Below are 26,826 nucleotides of genomic sequence, written 5' to 3'. Positions count from 1 at the left end.
ACCCTGTGCTCACTTTCTCTCTCGCCCTCTATCTCTTTTTGTCATCCTGTCCATTTGTGCATTAGCATCACCTGGCGAAGGAGCAGAGGCACTGGCGAGTGAGGGAGCTGCAACCTTCAGGACCCAGGAGGCAGAGTCCACCGACACAGAGGGGACCAGTGGGACGGAGGGTGAGGGGAGCACCAAGATGGAGACAGGCGGTGACACCACTGACTCTGGTTCATCCTCTGATGGGAGCTTCCTGGTGGTGGTGGACCCCTGTGGGTCCACCCCAGCTACATGTTCTACGGCAACCCCCGTACCAGCACCACCCTCCCAGTTGCTCCCACTGAGTTGCCTGTGCCCGCTCACCCAGGAGGGTTGGCATCTCCTTCGCCCCAGACACCTCATTCTCTGCCCCAGTCAGCCCTGCTGCCCTCACTGAGGAGGATATTGACCTCCTGTGATCCATCTCTGTAGGGCAGTCAACCATAGTGAATGCCATCCAGGGGCTGTCATCCCAGATGCAGCAATGCAATGCCTACCTGGAGGGCATCCACGGTGGGTTAGCGGCCCTACAGGCATCATTTCAGGCTCTGGCCTCTTTGCTGACGGCAGCCAGTGTCCCTGTTTCATCCGTCCCCCTAAAAGTACCACAACCCAGTCCCAGTCTCCTCACCCCCAACCCATCCCACACACACATTCTGACAAGCATGCACCCAAAACAACACACAAGACTCGCACAGACAAATACAAGGAGCACACTTCAGCCCACAAGCACTCACACAGCCAACACCAAGGTGCACACCCAACATCATCCACTGCCTCCACTGTCTTCCCTCCTCTTCCTCCCTCACAGTCACATACTCACTCACACCTGCATGCACTGCATCAACAGTTCCTGAAATTGCCACCTGCACAGCTGTGCCCACACTCACCACAACAGCAGACCTGCAGACATGCACCCCACACACCACATGTGCAGTCACCACCACCACATCATGCAGCCCACCCACCTCACTTGCAGACCCCACCATAATATCAATCCACATGTCCTGTATGTCCTCCCCACCCTGTCTGCCCCAGAGACACACACACGCTCACACTCAAACCCCCAACAGCCATCCACCTCACACATGTACATTTTCCATGCACCTGCACCCAAGTCCAGCACACCTCTTCCTCCTACAACCATTCTGTCTACCTCCACCCCCATCCCTCCTCCCACATCCCGCCCCATTGTCCCTAAGAAGCTTTTCCTTGCCTATTTTGAACTCTTCCCTCCCCCTCCCCCCGTCCTGCCAGTAAGAGGAAGGTCCCGCCACCCCAGCCCAGTACCTCACGCACCCAGTCTGACACAGCTCCGTCCACAAAGTCTCCAGCTGCCACTAAGGGGCTCATGAGTGCCGCTCCGGCCCCCGCACCAAGGACACTCCTCCCCCAACACAGAGGGCTAAAGTGCCGCCCCCTCCCAAACAGACTGGCAAAACCATGGGGCCACGTCCAAAACCTAGGGCCAAGGAGGACCCAATAAAATCCAGGGCTAAGGAGGCCCCAACATAATCCCTGGCCAAGGAAGCCCCACAAAAATCCCTGGCCATGGAGGCCCCACAAAAATCCAAGGCCAAGGACGCTACACAAAAGTCCAAGGCCAAGGAGGCCCCACAAAAATCCCTGGCCAACTAGGCCCCACAAAACGCCAAGGTCCAGGAGGCCACACAAAAATCCAAGGCAAAGGAGGCCCCAAAAACATCCAAGGACAAGGAGGCCACACAAAAATCCAAGGCCAAGGAGGCCACACATACATTCAAGGCCAAGGACGCCCCCACAAAAATCCAAGGCCAAGGAGGCCCCACTCGAAACCATGGCCACGGAGCCCCCACTCAAAATTGTGCCCAAGTAGCCCCATCCGGAACCATAGGCCATGGAGCAGCATCTGGAACCAGAGGCCAAGGAGCAGTATCCGGTACAAGAGGCCATGGAACAGCATCACAAATCAGAAGCCAAGGAGCAGCATCCAAACCAGAGGCCAAGGAGCACCATCAATAACCAGAGGGCAGGCAGCCCCCTCCAAAACCAGTGGGAAGGCAGCCCCCTCCAAATCCAGTGGGCAGGCAGCCTCCTCCAGAACCAGTGGACAGGCAGCCCCTTCCAGAACCAGTGGGCAGGAAGCCCCCTCTAGAACCAGTGGGCAGGCTGCCCCCTCCAGAACCAGTGGGCAGGCAGCCCCCTCCAGAACCAGTGGGCAGGCAGCCCCCTCCAGAACCAGTGGGTAGGAAGCCAGGCTTTTGGTGTTGTTGTTACCGCCCTGGAAATCGTGGTGGTGTGCTATGTCATAATATGGTGGGCAGATCCTTGTCTTCCGTCTGCCTGTAGGTGGTTACCAACATGTTCGGTATTCGCACCGTGCTGAGGGTTGGTGTGGGACATTGGCTGTGTATGGGAGGGATCACCGCCTTGGTCATAATTTGACGGTCATTACCGCCAGCCTGTTGGCGGTGATACTGCCACGTTAACCCCTGGCGGTCAGAAGACCGCTAGGGTCATAATGACCACCATAATCTTGGAAATAGAGAAACTTCAAAAACTCCTGATAGATACTAATATACTGATACACTTCCCTCTCGTTCCTTTCAGGACACACTGGATAAACGGAGTGAGATAGTGGGGTGGTCAGAGAATCGCACTGACTAAAAGATATCAAAGAAAAACTCACAACGTTCCACAGAAGCTTACGTTAAAAAGGAAGACAAATCTCCACAACCAAAGCCCCAATTTAAAAAGAAAAGAGTGGCAGTAATTTCCAATAAACACGCCAGCAACTCTGAGGATGTTGTTGAACAGCAGGACGTAGGCAGTGACTCTGCTAGGCAGTGCAGCAGAGGTCATGATTTGTTGCCAGAATCTTATAGATCACCTGGATGTGACAGCAACTAATGATTTTCTTGGTATAGAGACAGTGAACAGACACGTCTCCCCACCCGATACAGTTTATGAATTAAATATCCAAATTGAGGGGGAACATAAAGCGCACCGCAAGAGTAATATTTTGGACACATTTTGTTAGAAATGGAGTCTCTAGTTGGCAGTCATGTTACACTCTTAGTCAGGGTTAGAGAGATACCCAGCTCAGGTAACCCCTACTTGGTAGCTTTACACAAGCTTATCTCAGAAGTAACGTGTAAAGCATTTGAGCCTTCTTGCACATAAACAATCATTTCTGCCATTTTTCTCTTTCTATGCATGCTGCAGAATGCAGCAAGCATAGATTAAGCACAAAAATGATTAAGAATAAAAGTATTCCTCCCCAACACCCATTGCACACCCCTCTGACGCAGATAACTGCGTCGGAAGGGCCCATATTTACAAAGAGGTGTAAAGCCCCAAAAAAGTGGTGTTACTCCTCCTTGTAAATATAGAGCAGGGGTTAGCTCCACTGGAGCGTCACGTAAAGTGATGCTCCAGTGGCGCTAGGGGCTCATAAATATGCCCCACTGTTCCTTGAAGTCGATAATCCTGTCTGGGGCTATCACGGTGCAGTGAAGAACAAATCCAATAGTTCAAGCCAACTGCGGGGTCATGGGCCAGCTACGGTCTCAGGAAGACATCCTGATCCTCAAGATGAGATCCTGAGTGCGGCATCACTGGTGTCGGCAGGCGTCAATTTTGGAAGTCGGTGCAGGGGTCATCGGGCCCTTGAAGTTCCATGCATTACAGATCAAACTCCGGGCTGATGATGAAGTCAGGGTCACTGGTGTTGATGGTGCTGGGGCTGCGGTGCGAAATGGGATGATGCAACATGCAGTGCCCACAGGTCACTGTGCAGGCAGTGCCTCAGTGTACCAATGGTGAGACTGTTGTCAGTAGGCCCAAGACGCTGGTAGGACACAGGGGTGGCTCCCACGAGTGGCGGTGCAGACAGAGGTATCTGTTGATAAGGCTGTAGTCGATGGTGCTACCCCAAATTTGGCACTATTTCACTATAAGGACATGTAAAAGACATCAGTACATGTCCTACCTTTTAAATACTGCACCCTTCCATTGGGGCTACATGGGGCCTGCCTTGGGGTGACTTACATGTTATAAAAGGGAACATTTGGGCCTGGCAAGTGGGTACACTTGCCAGGTGGAACTGGCAGTGCAAAACTGCCCACACAGACACTGCAGTGGCAGGTCTGACATAGGTTTACAAGGCTACTCATTTGGCACAATCAGTGCTGCAGGCCCACTGATAGCATTGGATTTAAAGGCCCTTGGCACCTTTAGTGCACATTACTAGGGACTTACTAGTAAATCCAACATGCCAATCAGGGATAAACCAATCACCAATAAAATTTACATAGGGAGCATTTGCACTTTAGCATTGATGAGCAGTAGTAAAGTGCACAGAGACTATACAAAGCCAGCAAAAATAAAGTCCAGCATACCATTAAAACAGGAGGTCAGAAGGCAAAAAGACAGGGAAAACATGCCAAAAGATGCCAAGTGTAACACATTTTAACTGTGATATTCTATTGGCAGAAAACGATTGGTCACCTGAATTTGTTTGCACACTCCCCATGGGGAAGACATCATTTTGCCTTCTTTCTTAGTCCTAGTTCCATACGCAGAAAAGGAATCCTATGCTGCTGATTGGGCTCTATTGCAGGCTCCCGCACTGTACCACAATCATGTAGGGTGTGATAAAGATTCCCCTTACCATGTAATACTTATTAGGTCCACACCCCAGCCTCAACCTCTATATCCTATTAAACATGAAGCTAAAGCCCCAGTGAGAGAGATTTTCACACAACTCAAGTACCAGGGAGTAATTAAACCCTGTGTCTCTAATGATTAACCCGTTATTCTCTGTTGCAAAACCAGACCATACATACAGAATGGTCTTAGATTACAGGCACTTAAATGGTCACACATGCACATATGCAATACAAAATGCACACAGCACAGAACTAATTAACAATATAGTACACAAGAAATACAAAACAACCTTGGATATTTCAAATGTTTTTTTGCCGAAATCCAGTGCCTGAAAGTTGGGATCTAAGTGCAATTAGCTCATTAGTCTTGCACCACCACTTTTGTCATATGCCTCAGGTTTTAGAACAACCCAGTTTTGTTTTAAGCACGTGTAACATCAATATTACATGATGTAGACCCAGAGGTGCCCTCCTATGTGTATGACATTTATCTCACAGAAGATGACCTAAACACTCATCTTGTGTGGGTCGATCGGATCATGCTTGGATTTTCTGCCCAGGGCTATAAATTCAATTTCAAGAAAACAAAAATAGCTTTTCTCTGTGTCCTATTCCTTGGATACGAGTTATCAGAGTTATCAGGCAAGAGCCTGGCCCGCACTTTCTAGCAATATATACTCACAACTTAAAATCCCAAATACCATCAAGAAACTACAGTCATGGCTGGGTTTCTTCAATTTTGGCAGAACATACATACCTGATTATGCAAAATGCATAAAACCACTTTATGACTTAATTCATCCAGGTTTCTCAAGTTAACACTGGGCACCAGAACATACATGCATTCTCAGAGAACTTCAGCAGGACATGCTAGAAGCAAAACACTTACCCACTTGCAATAATAAAACAAACCTGGTCATCAGAATAGTTGCTTGTGCCATCCGGTTCACCTATGTCACTTTCAATGAAGGTGACACAGCACCCAGAGCATACAAATCTAATTTGTATTAAAATGCAGAACAATGTTTTGCACCCACAGAAATAATACTGACTGCTTTCCAGATGTCTGTCATTAAGGAAAGGCCACTGCCTTTTTGTCATTACCTTGGAACCAGCTGTAGAGGCAGTTACCAAAGCAAGAATTACTAATGCTAAAGCATTGCATCTATGCTGGATACAATGGACAACCTCCCTGACAGCCACTGATGTTAATTACATTTTTGACCCAAAATTACAAACACAAGAATTTCTCCAATATGAGCAGGAGTACCTGTACCTACTAAAATACTACCACTTGATCAATACCAAACTGCCATTTACATTGATGGTTCAGCACAACCCGCTGTAGGCACTAAACATCACTATTCAGCCTCTTGTGCAGCCGTAAGCGGGGTAACGAGAGATGGTACATTTCACCCCAAAAATATCTACATGCAGACATTAGGGGAATGCACTGCACAGCTGGCAGAGCTTAGTGCTCTGATCTTGGCACTGGACCATACAGATCTGGAACGGGCCATGCTAATTGTGTGTGATTCATATTACTGTGTTCAGTCCTACATTGATTATCTCAATCACTGGTGTTTGAACAGGTTCAGAGACTCCAAGTGGAACACTATTTAACACACAACATTGTGGCGGAGGGTAGCTGATCTCAAAGACAGACTAACTGATGGTCATGTAGTACGTAGATTGGGCCATTAACATGTAGGAGTACACATTGTAGGAAATACTTTCGCTGATAAAGCTGCCAAATCTGCAGTAGCTACTGCTTCTGTTGCTGCAATAACTCATTCTCATACGAGATTGGATAATGAAATGCTGGCTGCCGTGAAAACTTCGGCTGACAGTCAGCCTTTACCAAAAGCTTCCCTGCAAGATATTCCTACTATGTTAGTGCTCAAAACATTGCATTTGCAGCCATTCCAGGGGTGGAAGATTGTGTGATCCCCAAACCAAGACCAAAGATTAGATCTTATCACAGCAGTGCATGAGGGTGTAATTTATGCTCGTGCAGGTATGGTGGCCACAATTTCTCTTTTGCAAAAACGCTTTTGGTGACCAGGTCTATACAAATAGACCAAGCAGTATGTCCTTTGTTGTGACATTTGCCATCAAATGAAAGGATCCACCATGAAACTCACACTGCAGACATCCCTCTTAGTGTCAAACAGACCACCTCAATGTGTGTACCTCGACCATTGTGGTCCCTTACAACCTGAAGATGCATACAAATTCATATTAGTCACTGTTGATTCCTGTTCTAGATTCCTGTGGGTATGGCCACAGCGGTCAGCTGATGCTCGAACTGTTATTAAGAATTTGTAGGTCTTTATCAGTACATATGGTGTTGCAGCATTCCATTCGGACCAGGGCTCTGCTTTTGCCTCTATGGCATTGAGGGACACAATGAGGATGATGGGTGTTGAGCTCTATTACTCCTCCTCTACCATCCTGAGGGTAATTCGGTTGTGGAAAGGAAGAACTGAGACTTAAAGCAATCCTTAACAGCAAGAGTATTAGGTTCAGGCCGCAGTTGGCTTCATCACCTATAAGGGGTCCAGACAGCATTAAATAATCTGCCTAGAAGGTTCTTGGGCAGTCGCACCCCTTATGAGGTATTATTTGGGATACCTATGTATGTCCCAGATATGGATGGTCCTGGCTTTTTGGTGGAGGACACACTATTTGACATGAATGAATGTGTTGCTGTTTTACAGGATCTACAGCAATTTTGACATGACAATTCATCTGCCTGTACTACCACCTTCTAAATAAGGGATCTGCTAACAACATCTACAGACTGGATTCCTAACATTGGGGTTCTGGTTTGTGAAAAGATTGCTGGGAAGAAGGAGTCTGGCACATCCTACGGAGCACTGGTTGCAAGTCCTGGGAATCCATGATATCAGAACTGTTATCCTACCACCTATGCCTGGCTCCAAAGGGAACAGATTTATCTCCAATGACAAAGTAAAAATGCACTATGTGGCCAATCCTGCACAGTAAACCACAAGATCCCTTTAGTAGTAGCGGCTCCACTCTCATTACCCAAAAGGACATACCTCTACAAGCAGCAAACAACGTTTCTGCAAGCACCAATGTGTACAATAATGCCACAATTGCCTCCTCGAGCATCGGGAGGACAGAGAATAAGCTTCTGCTGATTCCAGTTACCACTTTACTGACAAGACATGTCCAAGATGTGGCACTATACTGCTTCGATTCAACACAGACATAATGTATTGTCTGCTATGAACCTCCACAACAAGAGAATTTATCCACTAGCTCCGCACCGGCTTCCGTGCTTGCACAGACTGCTTCTGGTTATTTCATCAATATTGATGACTTTTCTTCTAACTCATGTGCTTCTGCAACAGAAACTGTAGTTACAAATAACTATTTGGTTTATCCATGGTACTACCTGTGGATACTGCTGAAATTGCTTGCCTTTCTGCTTCAGATTGGTTTTGTCATTTTTTTTATTTCTCTTAATAAATGGTCATTATCTTCCTGAACATTCTGCAGTTGAGCTGGCGGATGAGGTTTTAACACCTTACCTATCTTCCCATAAAACTTGAAGAGGCTTTTCCCTTGTGAACATTTCAGCAGTTCCAATTCCAGATGAGATTGTTTGGGATAAAGTGCCCTTTGATATGTACGGTCTTACTGAGGTCATTCAAATTCCATAAGTGTTTAAAAGATCACTGACTGATGTTAATCCACCCGGTGTTGTTTCCAATGACTGTGATGTTAAAACAGTTGAATCTCTGCTTTCTGAGCTTGAATATGACACTGTATTTGAAAGTGAAGATGTGTATGAACACAGCAAATTATGGGGAAATGTTTTGTTATGACCATTTGAGACATTACTTTCTGCACCAAGCTAGTAAACCCAGATATAGAAAAGTTTGCATATTTTACTAGGCATTACACTATAAATGCTGAGTCATATTATTTTAAATTACCACATTTGAAAAAGAGGAAAATATTGCTAGCTGGCACAAAACTGAATGCGCCAAGCACCCCCACTAAGTTTCACAATAGGCAAACATTTGTTGATGTCACTAAAGATCAACTCATGGCTTTGGTTCAGAATGGTACCTTTAATTCCTCACTTTCAAGGCCTGGCGAGTGGTTATTGTGGCCAAAAGACACAAATGGTTGCCAGGCATGTTTAGTTAATTCCGCAGGCGGTTTCAAAGCAAGCCGGCCAGACATTTGCTATGTCTTAGGCGAGCACTCGGGTATTGTCACTATATACAGTGTGGGTAACACTGTGTCAACAATGGTTAGGTTCTTCCATCTTTAAAGGAACTACTTAGTCTCCTTTCTGAGGAAATAGACATACACAACAATTTCTTGTTAGAAACTAGGATGCCATGCTCAAAACGTTTCCTGCATGCCATATTATTAGACCTAACTGTCTTAGGGTGGTCATCCCCCAACTTTTTGCTTGCTTCCCTCCACTTTTCTGACACTGTTGTTGCTGGTTTTAGGACACTGCACACTTTACCACTGCTAACCAGTGGTAAATTGCGTATGCTCTTTCCATAAACATGGTAACATTGGTTTATCCCCAATTGGCATATTTGATTTACTTATATGTCCCTAGTAAAGCGCGCTACATGTGCCCAGAACCTGTACATTAAATGCTACTAGTGGGCCTGTAGCACTGATTGTGCCACCCACATAAGTGGCCCCTTAACCATGTCTCAGGCCTGCCATTGCAAGGCCTGTCTGTGAGGCTTCTCTGCCACATTGACCTGGTATTTAAAAGTACTTGCCAAGCCTTAAATGCCCCTTTTTCTACATAGAAGTCACCCCTAAGGTAGTCCCTAGGTAACCTGTAGGGCAGGGTTCTGTGTAGGTAAAAGGCAGTACATGAACATATGTGTTTTTTTATGTCCTGGTAGTGAAATACTCCTAAATTAGTTTTCCACTACTGTGAGGCCTGCTCCTTTCATAGACTAGCATTAGGACTGCCCTCATATAGTTTTTGAGTGGTAGATTCTGATCTGAAAGGGGTAACCAGGTCATATTTAGTATGGCCAAAATGGTAATAGAAAATCCTGCTTAGCATTTCTCTGCACTTAAAAATCATCTGTGTCTTTCAGCCTGTCTCCAATCAACGTCTGGTCTGTGCTGGTTGACAGCTCCCTTGTGCATTTCACCCAGACAACCAACAACACAGGATAGTCAGTCACACCTGCACCAATCTATATATTTAATGGGTCTTCCAGGCCTGGAAAGGTAGATGGCCTGAGACTTACATTTCAAAGGCCAGTGGCCTGCCCTCACACAATGGACAGCTAAACCCTTTCTGGGACCCTGGCAGACATGACTGAATTGAAGGGGGAACTTGTGCACTTCAAAACCACTCTTTGAATTCTCCCCCACTTCAAAGGAATTTTGGGGTATCTAAGCTAGGTCTCTGGCCCCACCAACTCAGACACTTCTGGATCTACACCTGCATCCTGTCAAGAGGAACTGCCTGGCTGCCAAAATGACTCATCTGGAGTGCTTTGCTGAGAAGGACTGCTGCCCTGCTGTTGCCCTTCTGCCCTGCTGGCCTCTGACTTTGCTGAGAAGGACTCTGCCTTCCCCAAAAGTGCTCTCCAAGGGCTTGGATTGAGCTTGCCTCCTGTTTTCTGAAGTCTCAAGGCCAAAAAGACTTCATCTCTTCAGGAAACTCCTTGTTCATCGAAAATCAACGCACAGCCTGCTGAAATCGGCGTGAAGACTGGATTGTGACCGAGAAATTGCCGCACAGCCGACCAGAACAACGCAGCCCGACTTCCTCACTGGAAATTTGATGCAGCACCTGCCTTGCAATAGAAAATTAGACACATCGTGTACAGGATCAACACAGCACCCGTACCTTCTTCCAGCACGTCAAGGATTTTCCCTTCATCGTCCCTGTGCATCAAAATATCCCTACAGAGCAGCGAAGAACAAAGACTGCGTGCCGAAAAAAGAAGCAAACCCCTTGCAGCGTGGAAAGAAATGATGCATCGTCTGGGATGTGCTAGAAAATTCAATGCAACACTCTATTTTTCCACACATCTCCTCCTCTGCGGCCCCCACGCGTCGTTATTTTTGACGCATACCAAGTACTGTGTGCAACAAAGAGACAACTGTTTATTTCAAAGAATTAAAACTCTTTTAAACCTTTTAAAAGTAATATTTCGCCTTGTGCTTATTGGGGTTTTGTCGTTTTTATGTCATGTTATTCAGATAAATATTTTCTATTTTTCTAAACCTGTGTGGTGTATTTTTGTGATGTTTTCACTTTGTTACTGTACGATTTATTGCACAAATACTTTACACATTGCCTTCTAAGTTAAGACAAACTGGTCGTTGCCAAGCTACCAGAGTGTGGGCACAGGAAATTTTGGATTGTGTGTGACTTACCCTGACTAGGATTGTGGTCCCTACTTGGACAAGGGTGTATACCTCTGCCAACTAGAGACTCATTTTCTAACATATATATTATGAGATCTGGAATATTTCTCAAATGGAAGCCGCTGCACGTTTAAGGCAGATAGATAAGGAAAACATGGTAAAGGCTTCAGATGTGGTTGATAATGGCATGAACACTTTGTCCAACAGAATTTACACCATAAATAATATTGTGTCATCTGCAATTGTCATCATTCAGAATGACATGTCCTTTTTACAACATGGACAAAGTCAGCTGAGTTCCATCAAGCAGTTAGGCAGGACATTGCAGGTTCTGAAAAATGGCCAAGTTCCTTGGAAGGACAAAAATAGTACCTGATTATTTGCCGCTTTTAATTTGTCCAGGCAACAATAAATAATGGATAAAAAAGAAGTTACATCATGCTTAACACTGAAAAGTTAGAAAAGTTGCCTTTTACTATGGCAGAAATTCCCTCAGCAGTATGGTTAATGAACGGAGTTTTAACTCTACCCATTTCCACCTTTTCTTTAACAAACTGTTGGAAACATTTTGCTAGAGGCAGATATCAGAAGCTAGAAGATAGTTAGATACATGAAGTGTGGGAGTTACTTTTCGATTTCAAATATCTGAATGGTGTAACAAAGGTCTTTCTTAGCAGAATCGAATGTGAGACCACTGTTATTAATTATATGATTTGTAGCAGGGGTTCTTCCAAGGCCTTGTGGTGCGACATTGCTACTTTCAATATACATTTTGACAAGCTGAGCAACCTAAAGGCGCTATTGTTTAAAAATCAAGTGGTCTTGACATCGGCCAGAGATACAGATAGCAAGGTCCCCAGACACTTTGGAGAATGGGTGAGCAGGATTTTCAACACTTCTAGTACTGCAGGGATTGTGCACTTTTTTAAGGCTGTGGGTTCTGGATTTGTCAGCACCTTCCAGACCGTGTTTGGAGTTATACCTTCAGCGATACATTCACTCCATTTGAGTGTCTTTGGCGGATTCCCAATACTTTAGCATTCATTGGCAAAATACTTCTGCTGTTATTTTTGTTACCCTGAGGCTGTCCTACCTCAGCAAAGATGAGTGATGGAGCTCCCATTAGCCCGGCTGTGTTGTGATTGAATGATGGAGTACTTCAGAGCCTCCTTGCTGGAAGAGCTGGAGTATGATTGATTGTTTATATTCTGACCACTCCTAACGTGCGTGCAGCTGGTTTTCCACTGCAATTGGTGCCCCTTCGAATGCGCACAAATAGTGTGTCTTGACGTGCAGCTTGTTCCTCCTGTGGACAAGGATCTGTTAATGTTCTCGATGAGGGTTCATTCATTGACAAGCCCCTTGAGATTGAGGTTGATTCGCAAGACATCTTATGAGCCACCGCTTGTGGACCTCCTGGCTCCAATGACATCTGGCACAATAGATGGTGCCGTTTCCGCAAGTCATTCTACGTTTGAGGTTCCTGCACACTTCTGCTCCATGGATCCCACTTTTAATCCTTTGTTCCATCTATCGCCTGCCAAAGTGGACATCGGAGACCTTTTGCAAGACAATGATTATTGTTGATTCAACCATTGGCTTTTTCTCAAACTGCAAAATGTGATACCAAATTGCCTTTCAATACGGCCTGTCTGCCGAACTGCTTTGCTTCTCACTTTTGATATTATGGTGGTCATTACAACCCTGACAGTCGGTGTTAAAGTGGCGGTAAAACCGCCAACAGGCCGGGACAGGAAAAAAAAAATTGAATTACGACCGTGGCGGAAACTGCCAACATAGACAGCCACTTTAACACTCTGACCGCCACGGCGGTACAAAAAACAGCATGGCGGTCACTGCCAACAGACAGGCAGGGGACAATGTACCGCCCACAGTATTACAACCTACCAATCCGCCACCTTTTCCGGGGAGGATTCACCACGAACAAAAAAACGGCGGAAACAGGACTTCGAAGGGAAAACGCTCACCTCTACACACCCCACGAGGAATCCGGACGCCATGGAAACGGAACTTCAGATCCTGCCAGCCCTTATCTTCTTGCTCCTCTACCAGGAGCACGAACGCCGCCGTCGAAGACCACGGTGAGTACTGCACCTACGACAAAGGGGAGGGGGGAGGGAAAAAACAGGGACACACACACGCAACACCCCCACCCTCACCCACTACAACACACACACTAATACAGCATAATACATTACAGTTACACCCCCCAAACCCCCTGGAAGAATGCAAAGACAAAAGGAAATGAGTGTAACCATTGTAATATATTAAAATCCAGTACGCAAAAAATATATATACACCATAAACAAATATATACACCAAGAATAGTAGTCCAGGTAGTGCTCCATTGAAGTCTATGGAACACTGGGCCCACACGGCATGGGCGAGGCCCACACTCAATCCCAGAACATGACGGACAGAACACTGCAGGGGCATCAGATAGCAATAAAACAGGCATCTCATGGGGAAGGGAAAGGGGGGGCACCTCAGCCGGTTGAGTGCACAACGCCAAATCCACGAGGGGGCCACATGCCCACTGTTCCATCCTGGGGAGTGCAAAGCCACAGTCTCTCAAGTCTCTACAGTGGGTGGGTTGCTCACTGTTCCATCCTGGGGAGTGCAAAGCCACAGTCTCTCAAGTCTCTACAGTGGGTGGGTTGCCCACTGTTCCATCCTGGGGAGTGCAAAGCCACAGTCTCTCAAGTCTCTACAGTGGGTGGGTTGCCCACTGTTCCATCCTGGGGAGTGCAAAGCCACAGTCTCTCAAGTGGATAACAGTCTCCACTGGTTCTGGAGGGGGCCTGGTGCCCAGAGTGCTTCATCCTGCCAAGGACTGAGGTAGCGGATGTTAATCTCCACTGGTTCTGGAGGGGGCCTTGTGCCCAGAGTGCTTCATCCTGCCAAGGACTGAGGTAGTGGATGTTAATCTCCACTGGTTCTGAAGGGGGCCTTGTGCCCAGAGTGCTTCATCCTGCTCGTGACGGACTCAGTAGCGTCAGTGCCCTTGGCGCTCATGGCCCAGCGGTGCTTGTGGCGGCAGTGTCCTGTTCAGTGGTGCTTGTGGTGGCGGTGTCCTTGGCAGAGGTGCTTGTGGCGGCAGTGTCCTGTTCAGCGGTGCTTGTGGCAGCGGTGTCCTTGGCAGCGGTGCTTGTAGCGGCTTTGTCCTGTTCAGCGGTGCTTGTGGCGGCAGTGTCCTGTTCAGCGGTGCTTGTGGCTGTGGGGTCCTTGGCAGTGACTCAGCTGCTGGCGGCCCTGTCTGGCCCAGCGGGGCTGGTGCTGGTGGTCCTTTATGGCCCAGCGGGGCTGGTGCTGGCGGTCCATTGTGGCCCAGCAGGGCTGGTGCTGGCGATCCTGTCGTGGGCAGCAGGGCTGGTGCTGGCGGTCATGTCGTGGGCAGCAGGGCTGGTGCTGGCGGTCCTGTCCTGGCAGCAGGGCTGGTGCTGGCGTTCCTGTCCTTTGCAGCAGGGCTGGTGCTGGCGGTCACGTCGTGGGCAGGAGGGCTGGTGCTGGCGGTCCTGTCCTGGCAGCAGGGCTGGTGCTGGCGGTCCTGTCCTGGGCAGCAGGGCTGGTGCTGGTGCTGGCGATGGCCTCCTGGGCAGCGGGGATGATGGCGGTGGCCTCCTGGGCAGCGGGGATGATAGCGGTGGCCTCCTGGGCAGCAGGGCTGGTGCTGGTGGTGGGCTCCTGGGAACGGGGATGATGGCGGTGGTCTCCTGGGCAGCGGGGATGATGGCGTTCTTCTCCGCCGTGCTGCTCTTCCCAGACTTGCTGAGTTTCTTGTGCCCCTTCCCCACCTTGGAAGGTGTCGCAGCTGACTCCACACTCCCACCTTTACCCCTGGGAGCGGCTTTGGTGGCTGGAGTCTTCCCCCTCCCCCGGCGGGCACTGGCCAACTTTTGATGCTTGACAGGTGGGGGACTGTCCGTGCTGTGGCTCCGTGCCACACTGGGTGCCCTGCTGCCCGGTGTACTCCAGATTCCGGTGACTACAGGCACCACTAGTCCCGGAGATGACTAGGACTTGGGACCTGGAGAGTCGGGCCCTAGGAGACTGACGGGGTGGGGGAGGTGAGGGAAAGAGGTCAAGGGTGGACAGGAAAAGTTTCTTGGGAACGCTGGGACGGGTAGCTGGAGGGGGTTTGGGAGTGGAGGAAGAGGTTGTGGTTGTAGGAGGTGTTCGTTTGGTGACTTTGGGTGAAGGTGCATGCGCTGTAGGCTGTCGTGAGGTGGATGGCTGTTGGGTGGGTGTGTGGCTGCGTTTGTGCATCTTGGGAGGTGGCGTCACAGACACACTAGGAGAGGACACAGGGGATGTGTGAATGGTAGTGGGGGTGGTGACTGCACATGAGCGGGGTGTGGTGGTGGGTGTGCTGGTGATGGAAGTAGTGGCTGTAGATGTAGTGCATGCAGGTGTGAGTGTAGACAAGACTGGGAGGGAGGAGGGAGACGAGGAGGAGGGGGACACAGTGGAGGCAGTGGATGTTGGTGTGTCTGCATGTGTGTAATGCTTATGTGAGTGCCTGTGGGATGTGTGGTGCTTATGTTTGCCAGAGTTTCCCTTGTGTGTTGACGTGCGTGCATGCTGGTCTGAAGGTGTGCTTGGGATAGGCTGAGGGACAGGGGATTGGGTCTGGGTGGAGGAAGTTGGAGGGGGGAGGCTAGAGACAGGGACAATAGCTGCCATTAGTGCTGAGGCCAGAGTCTGAAAAGCTTGCTGAAAGGCCGCTTGACCAGAATGCATGCCCTCCAGGAATGCATTTGTTTGTTGCAACTGCCTTTCTACACCCTGGATGGCATTCAAAATGGGCCAACAGTGAGGGACCTGAGGAGGTCAATGGCCTCCTCACTGAGGGCAGCAGGGGTGAGTGGGGCAGGGCCTGAGGTGCCTGGGGCGAAGGTGATGCCCACCCTCCTGGGTGAGCGGGCACGGGGCAAAGGCTGAGGGGCTGCAGGGAGGGCCGTGCTGATAGGGGGGGTGGTGCCTGTACCTGTAGATGCGGGGGGCACAGATGTGGCTGCCACCACAAGGGAGCTCCCATCAGAGGACGAGTCCGTATCACTGGTGTCAGCTCCTGTCCCCGCCATGTAGCTCCCCTCGCCCTCCGTCCCACTGGTGAATTCCGAGTCCGTAGTCTCGCCCTCCAGGGCCATGTGGGATGCAGCTCCCTCCTGCTCCAGTGCCACTGCTCCTCTACCTGATGATGCTAATGCACACAAGAACAGGGAGACCACAAAAAGGGGGGGGGAGACAGAAGAAAGACATGTTGAGAGCATGCATTACCGCTACCTTTGGCGGACACGACAGACACAGAAGCCCCCTGCACTACGCCGCGCACTTGGGGTCCACTGTTCAATCCCTGGGACATGGCCTACAAGGCTATGGCCGACATCTGCACACATGGATGTCACAGGAGCCTGACTAGGTGTAGTTGGCACTGTACTCAGGTGGGGTGGGGTGCCACAGGGTATGCCAGAACAAGGGGACCTAACTAGCACACTCGCCCTGGCCTAGGGAAATCCACAGCCCACCTCCCCCACCCAGACACCTCCAATGCTCACAAAATCAGCTGAATTAGAGTGTACTCACCCCCTTGTGGCTGCTGTGATGCCCTCAAGCGCCCATCCAACTCCGGGTACGCCAACGCCAGGATCCTGAACATCAGGGGGGTCATGGTGCGACGGGCAACCCTCCCACGTTGGGAGGCCATCCCCAGCTGAGCCTCCGCCGTCTTCTTGCTCCAGCGGCGAATGTCCTCCCATCTTTTATGGCAGTGGGTGCTCCGTCTGTGGTGGACCCCCAGGGTCCGGACTTCCTTGGCGATGACACACCAAACATCCTTCTTCTGGTGGGTGCTGACCTACAGGAATAGTACAGGGGAAAAGGAGAAGATATAACCGTCCACACCATCACAGTCATTGGCCCCCTTCCCTACCCTTGTCATGTGGCACATGCACTCACTGTCGTTTCATGCACGCCTCAATCTCCCCCCCATCTTTCATCCACCCCATTCCACACAGGCATAGCCCATACAGCATGCTCCCTGTGTACTCACCTGTTTGTCTGGAGGACCGTAGAGTAGCGTGTACTGGGGGAGGACCCCATCCACGAGTTTCTCCAACTCCTCCGATGTGAAGGCAGGGGCCCTTTCCTCAGACGCACGAGCCATTGTCTCTTCCAGAACGAGGTCACAGCAGCACTTGCAGTGTAGGTCCTCTCCTGTCGAAGATCAGGTATCGAGTGATTGAACAAATAGAAAATGGTGGTCACGTCCGCAGCGGTGCGTACCGTCACCACCGGCATACATCGTCATTGGCTCCTCGGACCGTAGGGTCCAATGTTAACCAACGCAGAATTGCACTGCGGTCTTCGACCGCCTACCACGACGGTGTACAACGCCAGCGCAGTTACCTCACATCCCATTGTCCCATTTTACATGTCAGGCAGCCGCCATTTCAGGGGCCCACATGGCTTAATTTTTCACTGCGTCACACATACCGAGGCCTTGCCTCAACACTCATATGGGCCAAATTTCGGAATATGATTTGTGTTCTGTGTAAGCTGTGAGTACGTACCTCTGAGTTGGTTGACTCTGTGCTCGCTGTTGTCCTTCATAGGCACCGTCTGCTGGGACATGTGAGGAGATGCGGCATCCTCCGGTGTACAGACCGCTGGTGTACTACATGTACTTTAACACTACTACCTCTCTATTGTCTGTCGTTTTCACCCAGTGTATGGTCACTGAGTTGTCACTTTCCCTTACGATTTCACAGATGTGGGTCCCACTGTGTGACATCTGCTTTGTTTCCTCATGGACTAGAGCTGTGTGACATAGGTATGTTGGCTTTACATTTGAAAGAGCATTTTGCCACTGTAATTGCTAATACATTATTTCGAAATCACAGACAGACTCCAGATTGTTTTGTGCTTTAAGGGTGTTTATTTAAGTGCTCAATATTGGAGGGGGTTGTAAAATGGTGAGGGGTGATGGTGGAGGAATGTCCATGGCAGAGTCCAGACTATTAGTCTCACAGGTGCATTGCCCAAATGGGCATAGGGAGTGGAGCTGGGGCAGTTTGAGGATGGACAGGGTGACAAAGTGGGACATAAGGATGACATTCAGGGTGGTCTCATTTCTTGGTGGGGGTCTTGGCATCGTTCTCTGTCTTTGTCCTGGATCTCAGGGACCGTTTGCGGAGTGGTTCTCCATCTGCAGGGGGTGGGGTGCTGGTGTGGAGGTCCTGTGGCGGTGCCTCCTGTCCACTAGCGCCGGTGGAGGTGGTGGGCAGTTCATCGTCCAGGCTAGTGTCAGGGGCCCCTTGTTGTGCCACAGTGTCCCTCCTGGTGTTGAGGACTTCTTTCAGCACCCCTACGATGGTGTCCAGAGTGGAATTGATGGATCTGAGTTCCTCCCTGAAGCCCAAATACTGTTCCTCCTGCAGGCGCTGGGTCTCCTGAAACTTGGCCAGTACCGTTGCCATTGTCTCCTGGGAATGGTGGTAGGCTCCCATGATGTTGGAGAGGGCCTCGTGGAGAGTGGGTTCCCTTGGCCTGTTCTCCCCCTGTAGCACAGCAGCTCTCCCAGTTCCACTGTGTTCCTGGGCCTCCGTCCCCTGAACCGTGTGCCCACTGCCACTGCCCCCAGATCCCTGTTGTTGTTGGGGTGGTGGGTTAGCCTGGGTTCCCTGTAGTGGTGGATACACTGCTGATTGACGTGTCCTGGGGACAGACGTATGGGCCCGCTGGGTGGGTGCTGTGCTGGTGTTTCCAGAGGGGGGAAGCTCTGTGATGGCCTGCGACTGTGTAAGGGGAACCGAATGTCCAGAGGTCCCCGATGGGCCAGGCTGGTCATCTAGATCCAGTTGGACAGAGCTGCTGTCATCACTGTGGGCCTCTTCTGTTGGTGGTATGGACATGTGTGGACCCTCCTGTCCGGTGACGTTGGGTAGGGGTCCTGCAGGGGTATAAAAGGATATTTATTACATCTGTGTGTGCCCTGGTGTGCTATGGGTGGGTGACCTTGTACCCCAGTGCTTGCATTCCTGTGTGGGTCCTTGTGTGATGGTGGTTTAGGGGGGTGTATGGGTATGTGCAGTGTCCATGCTTTGGTGATGGGTGTCCATGCTTTGTTGTTGCATGCAGGGCTTGGTGTTAGGATGTGTGGTTTGTGATGTTGGGACATTTGTGGGGAGTTGGAGTGATGGGGTGAGGGTGAGGGTAGGGGTATGTGATAGCATGCAAGTAGGGTGGGGGATGTAATAGTAAAGATTTGACTTACCAGAGTCCATTCCTCCATCTACTCCTGCGAGGCCCTCAGGATGCAGAATTGCCAAGACTTGCTCCTCCCATGTTGTTAGTTGTGGGGGAGGAGGTGGGGGTCCGCCGCCAGTCTGCTGAACAGCAAGGTGGTGTCTTGAGACCACGGAACGCACCTTCCCCCGTAGGTCGCTCCACCTCTTCCTGATGTCATCCCTATTTCTTGGGTGCTGTCCCACTGCGTTAACCCTGTCCACTATTCTGCGCCATAGCTCCATCTTCCTAGCTACGGAGGTGTGCTGCACCTGTGATCCGAATAGCTGTGGCTCTACCCGGACGATTTCCTCTACCATGACCCTGAGTTCCTCCTCAGAGAACCTGGGGTGTCTTTGCCGTGCCATGGGGTGGTGTGGGTGATGTGTGGCGTGGTGTATATAGTGATAAGTGGGGTGATATTTAGTGGTGTGTTGTGTGAGATGCGTGGAAGTTATGTGGGTGATGGTATTGTGTGTCTGTGGATGCTTGGTAGTTGTTTGTAGTGTCTCTCTCTGGCCTTCTCTCGGTAATGTTGTCGTAGGGGTTTGTGGAGATGTGGGTATGTGTTTTATATTGTAATGGGTGTGTGGGAGTGGTGTGTGTATCTGTATCACATGTGTGTATTTTGAATTGTCCAATGTGGTGGTGTTTTGTAAATGTGTGTGTAATTTGAGCGCGGCGCTGTGTACCGCCAATGGAATACCGCGGTTGAAAGACCGCTGCATGGATTCGTGTGTCATGATAGTGTGGGCGTATTTCTGTTGGCGTAATGGTGGAGGTTTTGTTTTCACCAGTTTATCACTGACCTTTGGTGTGGCGGACTTGTGTGGGTGTCTGAATTTTGGCGGGTTCCGGGCAGTGGGTCATAATGACCGTGGCGGAATTCCGTGGCCGCGGCGGTGTGTTGGCAGTCTTCTGCACGGCCGTAAGCAGCTTTTACCGCCAATGTTGTAATGACCCCCTATATCTTTTATGTATGATTTAAAATTTGCTTTTCGGTTTTTAGTTTAGAGCAATTTTAGACTTTGGACATAGCACCCTTATTTCAACAGTAGAGGAGGGTGTTGTGGGTCCATTTTAGATTGCCTAGGGATAGGAGTTTAGCCTAGCTTCGACTTGCAGGCCTGTGCCCTTTTACCTAGATAGCATTCTCTGTTTTATTATTCATTTTAGCATTGCTTGCATTTTAGACGACATTTTTTTTATTTCATAATCAGTTACCATTCCAAGAAAGCATCATTATCAGTGATGTACATATTAGATTGTAATCATGTTCTTTGCTTTACATTGGACAAGAACAAAAAATGAACATGTCAAGCATTTGTTATGATATTGCCGATACAAGTTTACGGACACAATCTAACGTTTAGTTACATACCCATGTTGGGAAGGTTGCATTCTAAAAACATCTTGGGAGACCAAGGCAATTAGAGGGGGTTCCACCCAGGATATTCCATCTATACTACACATCACTTTGCAGCAGACTACAGCCCTTGTGTCTCTATGGAGCCTGACTGGAGGCCAACCTTGTCCTAAGGTAATGGGGGTTAGGGGACTGCTCATGGACATGGCATGGGCAGATTAGGTTTATCATGCTTTGCTCTCTTTAGGGTAGAAAATACGCTTTAAGGAGCAATTTGCATATTCATGTTTATTGCAATACATTGGGGTTCTTCATATTTACATCACTTATTTTCACAATCCTGATTTTGTTACTCGTCATTATCCTATTTATTGCAGCGCATGCATTTTATTGCAGATTGTACACTTCAAGGAGGAATTTACATATTCATGTTTATTGCAATACGTTGGGGTTCTTCATATTTACATCACTTATTTTCACAATCCTGATTTTGTTACTCGTCATTATCCTATTCATTGCAGCTCATGCATTTTATTGCAGATTGGAGTATTTTCAATAAATGTATTGAAAACCATCCTGCACCTTCTTTGTTGCTTGTGTGTGTGTGTAAGATACTTATTGCTAATGACAGAAAAGAGTTAGACTTGTTCCATCATGATTTCCCTGAGAGGTTTTCAGAGTCCATGCGCTAGGCTGCCAGAAATCACCCTTATTATCTGGGTTTTGGTGAGGTGCTGCTAGAGAGCTGGAAGGATTGGGCTGATGGTTGTAAATTGGTGTAGGAGTGCTCAGTTGCCTACAAGCAGAGGTGCTGCTGCCCCTAATTCAGCAGTCTCGTTGAGATACGTGAGTCCTTACGACAGGGCCCTTCCTGGCTTCCATCTCGATTGCATGACATTGGACATTTCCTGTAGGACCGGTACTAATGCTGAAATACATCTTTGGCATTTTTATTTGAAATTCTAAATTATCCTGTTGATTTGGCCTGTCTATCAGCCTGACTCGTTTGTCAATTTTGACATTTTTAGCTCTTTTATGTATATTTTAGTGAACTTTTAGTATTATAGTTTTAGAGTGTAGTTATTTTAGGTCTTGAGCCCTGCATTCTTGTCTCAACAATGTGGAGGGCATTATGGGTTCACTTTAGTGCCCTACTTGGGCACACGCATTTCAGCTTCGGCCTACACACTGTGCAATTTTACCTAAGTACATTCTTCATTTTGTTCACTCATTTTAATTAATTTTAGCATGGCTTGTTTTTTTTATTGTTTTGTTAGCATGGCTTGCTTTTAGCGAGATGTTTTATTTTTCTAATCAGCTGCTAGTCTGTGAAAGTACTTTTATTACTTTCATTGCATGACATTTCACAATTGTACCTCTGCCCAAAGATGCTCAACTTGGTACATGATAATCTATCTAGTGTTGTGGCCTCAAGAGTGCACAGTCATTCTCAACACTTAGACACATGATCACATCAGGTCTGTTTCTCAGAACACAGCATGTTTTGTTATAAAAACATCACACAAGCCAAAGAAGATTAGATAGCTAATTCCAGCTAGAGGAGCCATCCTATGTTGCATGCTACTTCACTTCCACGTTGCTGACCTCAGCGTTGTCTCTCCAACCAACCGAGGAGACGGCAGGAAGAACCCTGTTTTCAGGTATGCAGTCAGGTGTTCTTTGGACTAGTATAGGCAGATATCTCTGCTATGCTCTCATGTAGAAGGTAGAAGGCGTAGGTAGGAATTGATAGGCACATGTTTATTCCAACATCCTGGGATTGTTTATATGCTTTTCACTCATGGTAACAATTCTAACTATGCTCTGTTTCATCTTCCTAATAATTATAGCTCATATATTTTATCATGGATTGCAGTCTTTTTCATATATTTATTGAAAATGTTCCTGCATCTTTTATTTGCATATGTGTGTGTGAAACCTGCGCTAATGAGAGAAAGGGGCAGGATCTGCCAACCACAACTTCCCTGAGGAGTCAGAGTGACAAGCATTATGCTTCCACAAATCACCTTTACTTTCTAGGTTTGGGTGAGGTTCTGCTAGCTATCTAAAAGGGTTAGGCTGAAAGCTAACAGATGGTGGGGGATCGACTCAGTCACCTACATGCAGTGGTTCTGCTGCCCGAAACCAGCAGTCTTATCTCCCAGGGAAGAGTCCCACAACAGCAAGTACCCCTTTGTTTGCATTCAGCCATGTGTCTGCTTAGAACAGTACTTGGCTTGTGATGGGGAATCTAGTGGCAACCTTTAGCACAAAAAATACACCAAACACATCGTCTGATGAACTTACAGCTAAAAAAATCCTCATGTGAATTTGATGTCTGTCAACTGTCATGTTGATCCGTGGTGGCCGTTAATTTTATGAGGGATAGGGCGGGGTGGTTACACCTGCACACATACACGACATTCACAACCATTCATACACACACACACAGACACACACATACACACCCACCCACACCCATTAACAACACTCACCAACAAATACACATGCATTCATACAAGCACCAAATATAAAAAATAAATAAAACTTACCTCAGGGCAATCAGCTCCGACAGGGGAGCCTTGGAGGTCCTAGGAGGGATAGGACTTCTGCCTTCCCTCATTGGCTGACCCGTAGGCAGCAGTTCCAATCTCGTCATAGAGTGGGATGGGGTCAGTGAGAATGCTGACCCCACCCCACTCTGTGATGAGGTGTTGCTGATTGGCACTTGGCCCAGGGCACTTCAGGACTTAAAACCAAAGTGCCAAGGTCTGACACAATCAGCAATGTTTCCCCCTCTTCATGAGGGGGAGGGCCTCAAGGCACCTTCGTCAGGTTGAAGAGGTCTCGGCCACCGGGTTGTGGTTTCTTCAGCCCAGAAAGGTTCAGCTCAGACAGCCAGGGGTCTGCACATTTAGCAAATGTTCAGCTCCTGGCTGTCTGACCGGAACCAGAAAAGTATCTGTGAGGCTGACTTTTGCTCAGCCTGATGGACACTCTTTATGTCAGGATATGGCCACTCAGCCCGTACGGATGGGCCACTGCTGATGTTTATGCCATACACACTGCAGGAAGTTAAGGTTCAACAACAAAAATGTCTACAGAAAATAACTTACCCCATTGATGCTGCTGTTGGGCTCTTAACTACCCATCAAGCTCTGGGTATGCCACTGCAAGGATGTGAGCCATTGTGGGGTTCAGGCTGTGGCACACCTGCTTGGATCATTGGGAAGACTGCCTGAGCTGGCCTTTCGCTGACTTACGGGTCCAGCGTCAGAAGTCCTCCCTCCTCTTCTAGCAATGCAGGTTGTGCTGCTTATGGACCACCATGGTTCACACCTTGTTAGCGATGGCATTCCAGACATCCCTCTTTTCATGGGCATTGACCTATATGGATGACAGAAAAAACATGAAAATAAGTTTTAAGTCATTTTGTTTGTTTGTAGTGCTGTGACATAATTTGGTTGCATCACTCACATGCATTCACCAAATAGTAAGTAAATGCTTTTGGAAAACATGTACAGGTTCCCAGGAAATACTGGTTTGCAGTGATCTGTTGAGTACCCTTAAGACTTTCTATCTCCTCATGTTACCAATCCAGGCCACAGACATCATCTAGGCCCGGTCTATGAAACCTTTCCTCTTGTGAGATTGACTCCTAATTAGTCATAATCATTTTGAGCTACTAAAGGCTAAGCAACCTGTACATTCATTACACATAAGCCCAGGCACAGCTACGTTGGCTTCATGGATAGACTTCTGAGAGTCAGAAACCAAGGTTTGCAACGGAGACAGTGACTAAAGACAGTATGGAATAGCTGCTGTGTGTCAGCGAGAGCATGGATTTGGAAGATGTATGAACAAGTGTTTTTAGGAATGGTCATACTTGCATGGATGATTGAGAGCCTGTGTTCTTTTAACTTGCAGCACAGCAAATAACTTTCCCCATATATGCTACCATGACATGTTTAAACCATACAGTTAATCGTTTTCACAATTTGGGCTGTAATCCCACTTGCCAAGACAACTCCATAGCTTTAGAGAATATTCTGGCACTTAACATTTCTCTTCTGCTGACACGTAATGCTGGTACGCTGTATACTGGCCACTGGTAATAAGGGACCTGCAGTTTTTAAAAAAAGAAATCTGGAATTCTGAGTTACATGGACAGATATTTCTGCTTCTCCTTTCAGGTGACTTTTCATTTCCATGTACAGACATTTGTAAGATTGTCAAACAACATTCTGTCCCCAGCTAAATCATTCAGTTCACTACACTCCAATCACAACACTGTGCTAATGCAGAAAAACTGACTAATTAGTCTATGGCCAAAAAAGGAACCAATTACGTAGTCAAACATTTCCCAATCAGACATGTACCTGTTTCTCTGGGTTCCCATAGAGCTGACTATACAGGGACAGGACCTCCCTGGCAGGGAGCTTCAGCTACTCCATTCTGAAGGCAGTGGCCCTGTCACCTGCTTTGCCCAGTAACCTGGCCCCCAAAGGTTGGTAACAGCAGCAAAAAATTAGAAGGTCTTGTTCCCTGCATTGTTAGGAGGCAAGTGAGCTTTTTGTTCAATTCACTGTGTCAACGTTCACAGCAGATGCAATACGTGATAAAGATAGGCACATCCATTGGCTTTTGTGCGCAGCCGTCCCACATGTTAGTTCATGGCAGGGTCTGCCATGGACTGTTCCACCTACTTTGCTGACAGCTTCTGCCGTCGGCTGTCAGGTAGCCTATGTCCTCATATCAAGGTAATGCAGCCACCATTTTAGGGTATGAAACTGCATATTTTTAAATTGGTAGTACATCACCAGAGCTCAAAAAGGAGGCTATTGTCTAGATATGAATAACACAGTTTTTGGCAAAATATGACACATTAAAAAGTGAACTGTGATTGACAATGATAGTGCTATGGGGGAAGTAATACCTCCATTGACAGTATTTATAAAAATAGGTGAAAATGATACATTTCAAATGCATCATTTGCACATAATCTAAAACAAATACATGAAAAAATTAGTTTTGAAGTTCACAAAATGTGATCACAATGTGTGTTCTTGTATGACACAATGACATTCCTAATGTCACCAAGATTAAGATGTATTTGATCATCAAAGCATGGTGTGAACATTTAAGCTGATATTTTCTTTTCCATAAATGCAGACCTTTGAACCCAGGTGTTAGAAATGGGGTTTCTGGTTGGCTGGGGTATGCATCTCAGCCAAGCAGAACCCACCCACTCTAGTCAGAGGAAGGGAGTTACACGTCCAAGATAATCCCTGCTCTCCCCCTTGGTAGCCTGGCACGAGCAGTCAGGCTTATCCCAGAGGCAATGTGTAAAGCGTTTGCACAACTCCCACAACACACGTGATGCACTATCCCCACCACAAAGGAAACACAACACCAAGTTATATAAAAATAAACTATATTGTACACAACATAATTATTAGACCAAACACAACATGTCAGTAATACCCTGCTACCCAAGCAGTTGTCAGAACATTACACAATAGTAACTCTGCAGAACCAGCAGTAGTCACACATAACAAACAGGTTACTTATTATTCTGCAACATAAGCAGTAGTCAGGAATCACACTACTAAATATATGCACTTGTCACAGAAACGTCATAAGTGCCCATATCAGGAATGTTATAAAACATATGGCACGTAATGAAAACATATCAGCATGTCATGCCCGTAAAAGGAACATCAGCAACCATGTATGGCACATCATCAGAAAAACATATCACTCCACAATGTCCATACAGGAACATAAGAAACAAGTATGTCCATAAAAAAGTACCTGTATTCCAGTGTGCCAGTCACTTATAGTGCCATGAAGGTAACAAAGGGGGCCCTGGTGCTTCACTGCGCAAAACAGGGGCCTCATGATAATTTGGGGGGAGGGGGTGCCATGCACCCCCTCTGGCTTTTATAATGGGCCCCTCTTGGGGCCCATGATCTCTAGGGGCCATCTGGGATACAATTAGCCCTCCAGAGGGGGGCCAAAGCCAGCATAACACTATGGGGCTCAAACAATGGACCTTGCAGTGCAGGGGGC

This window comes from Pleurodeles waltl, chromosome 2_2 (assembly GCF_031143425.1).
Source record: "Pleurodeles waltl isolate 20211129_DDA chromosome 2_2, aPleWal1.hap1.20221129, whole genome shotgun sequence".
Classification (NCBI taxonomy): domain Eukaryota; kingdom Metazoa; phylum Chordata; class Amphibia; order Caudata; family Salamandridae; genus Pleurodeles; species Pleurodeles waltl.
This window is presented reverse-complemented; position numbering follows the sequence as displayed.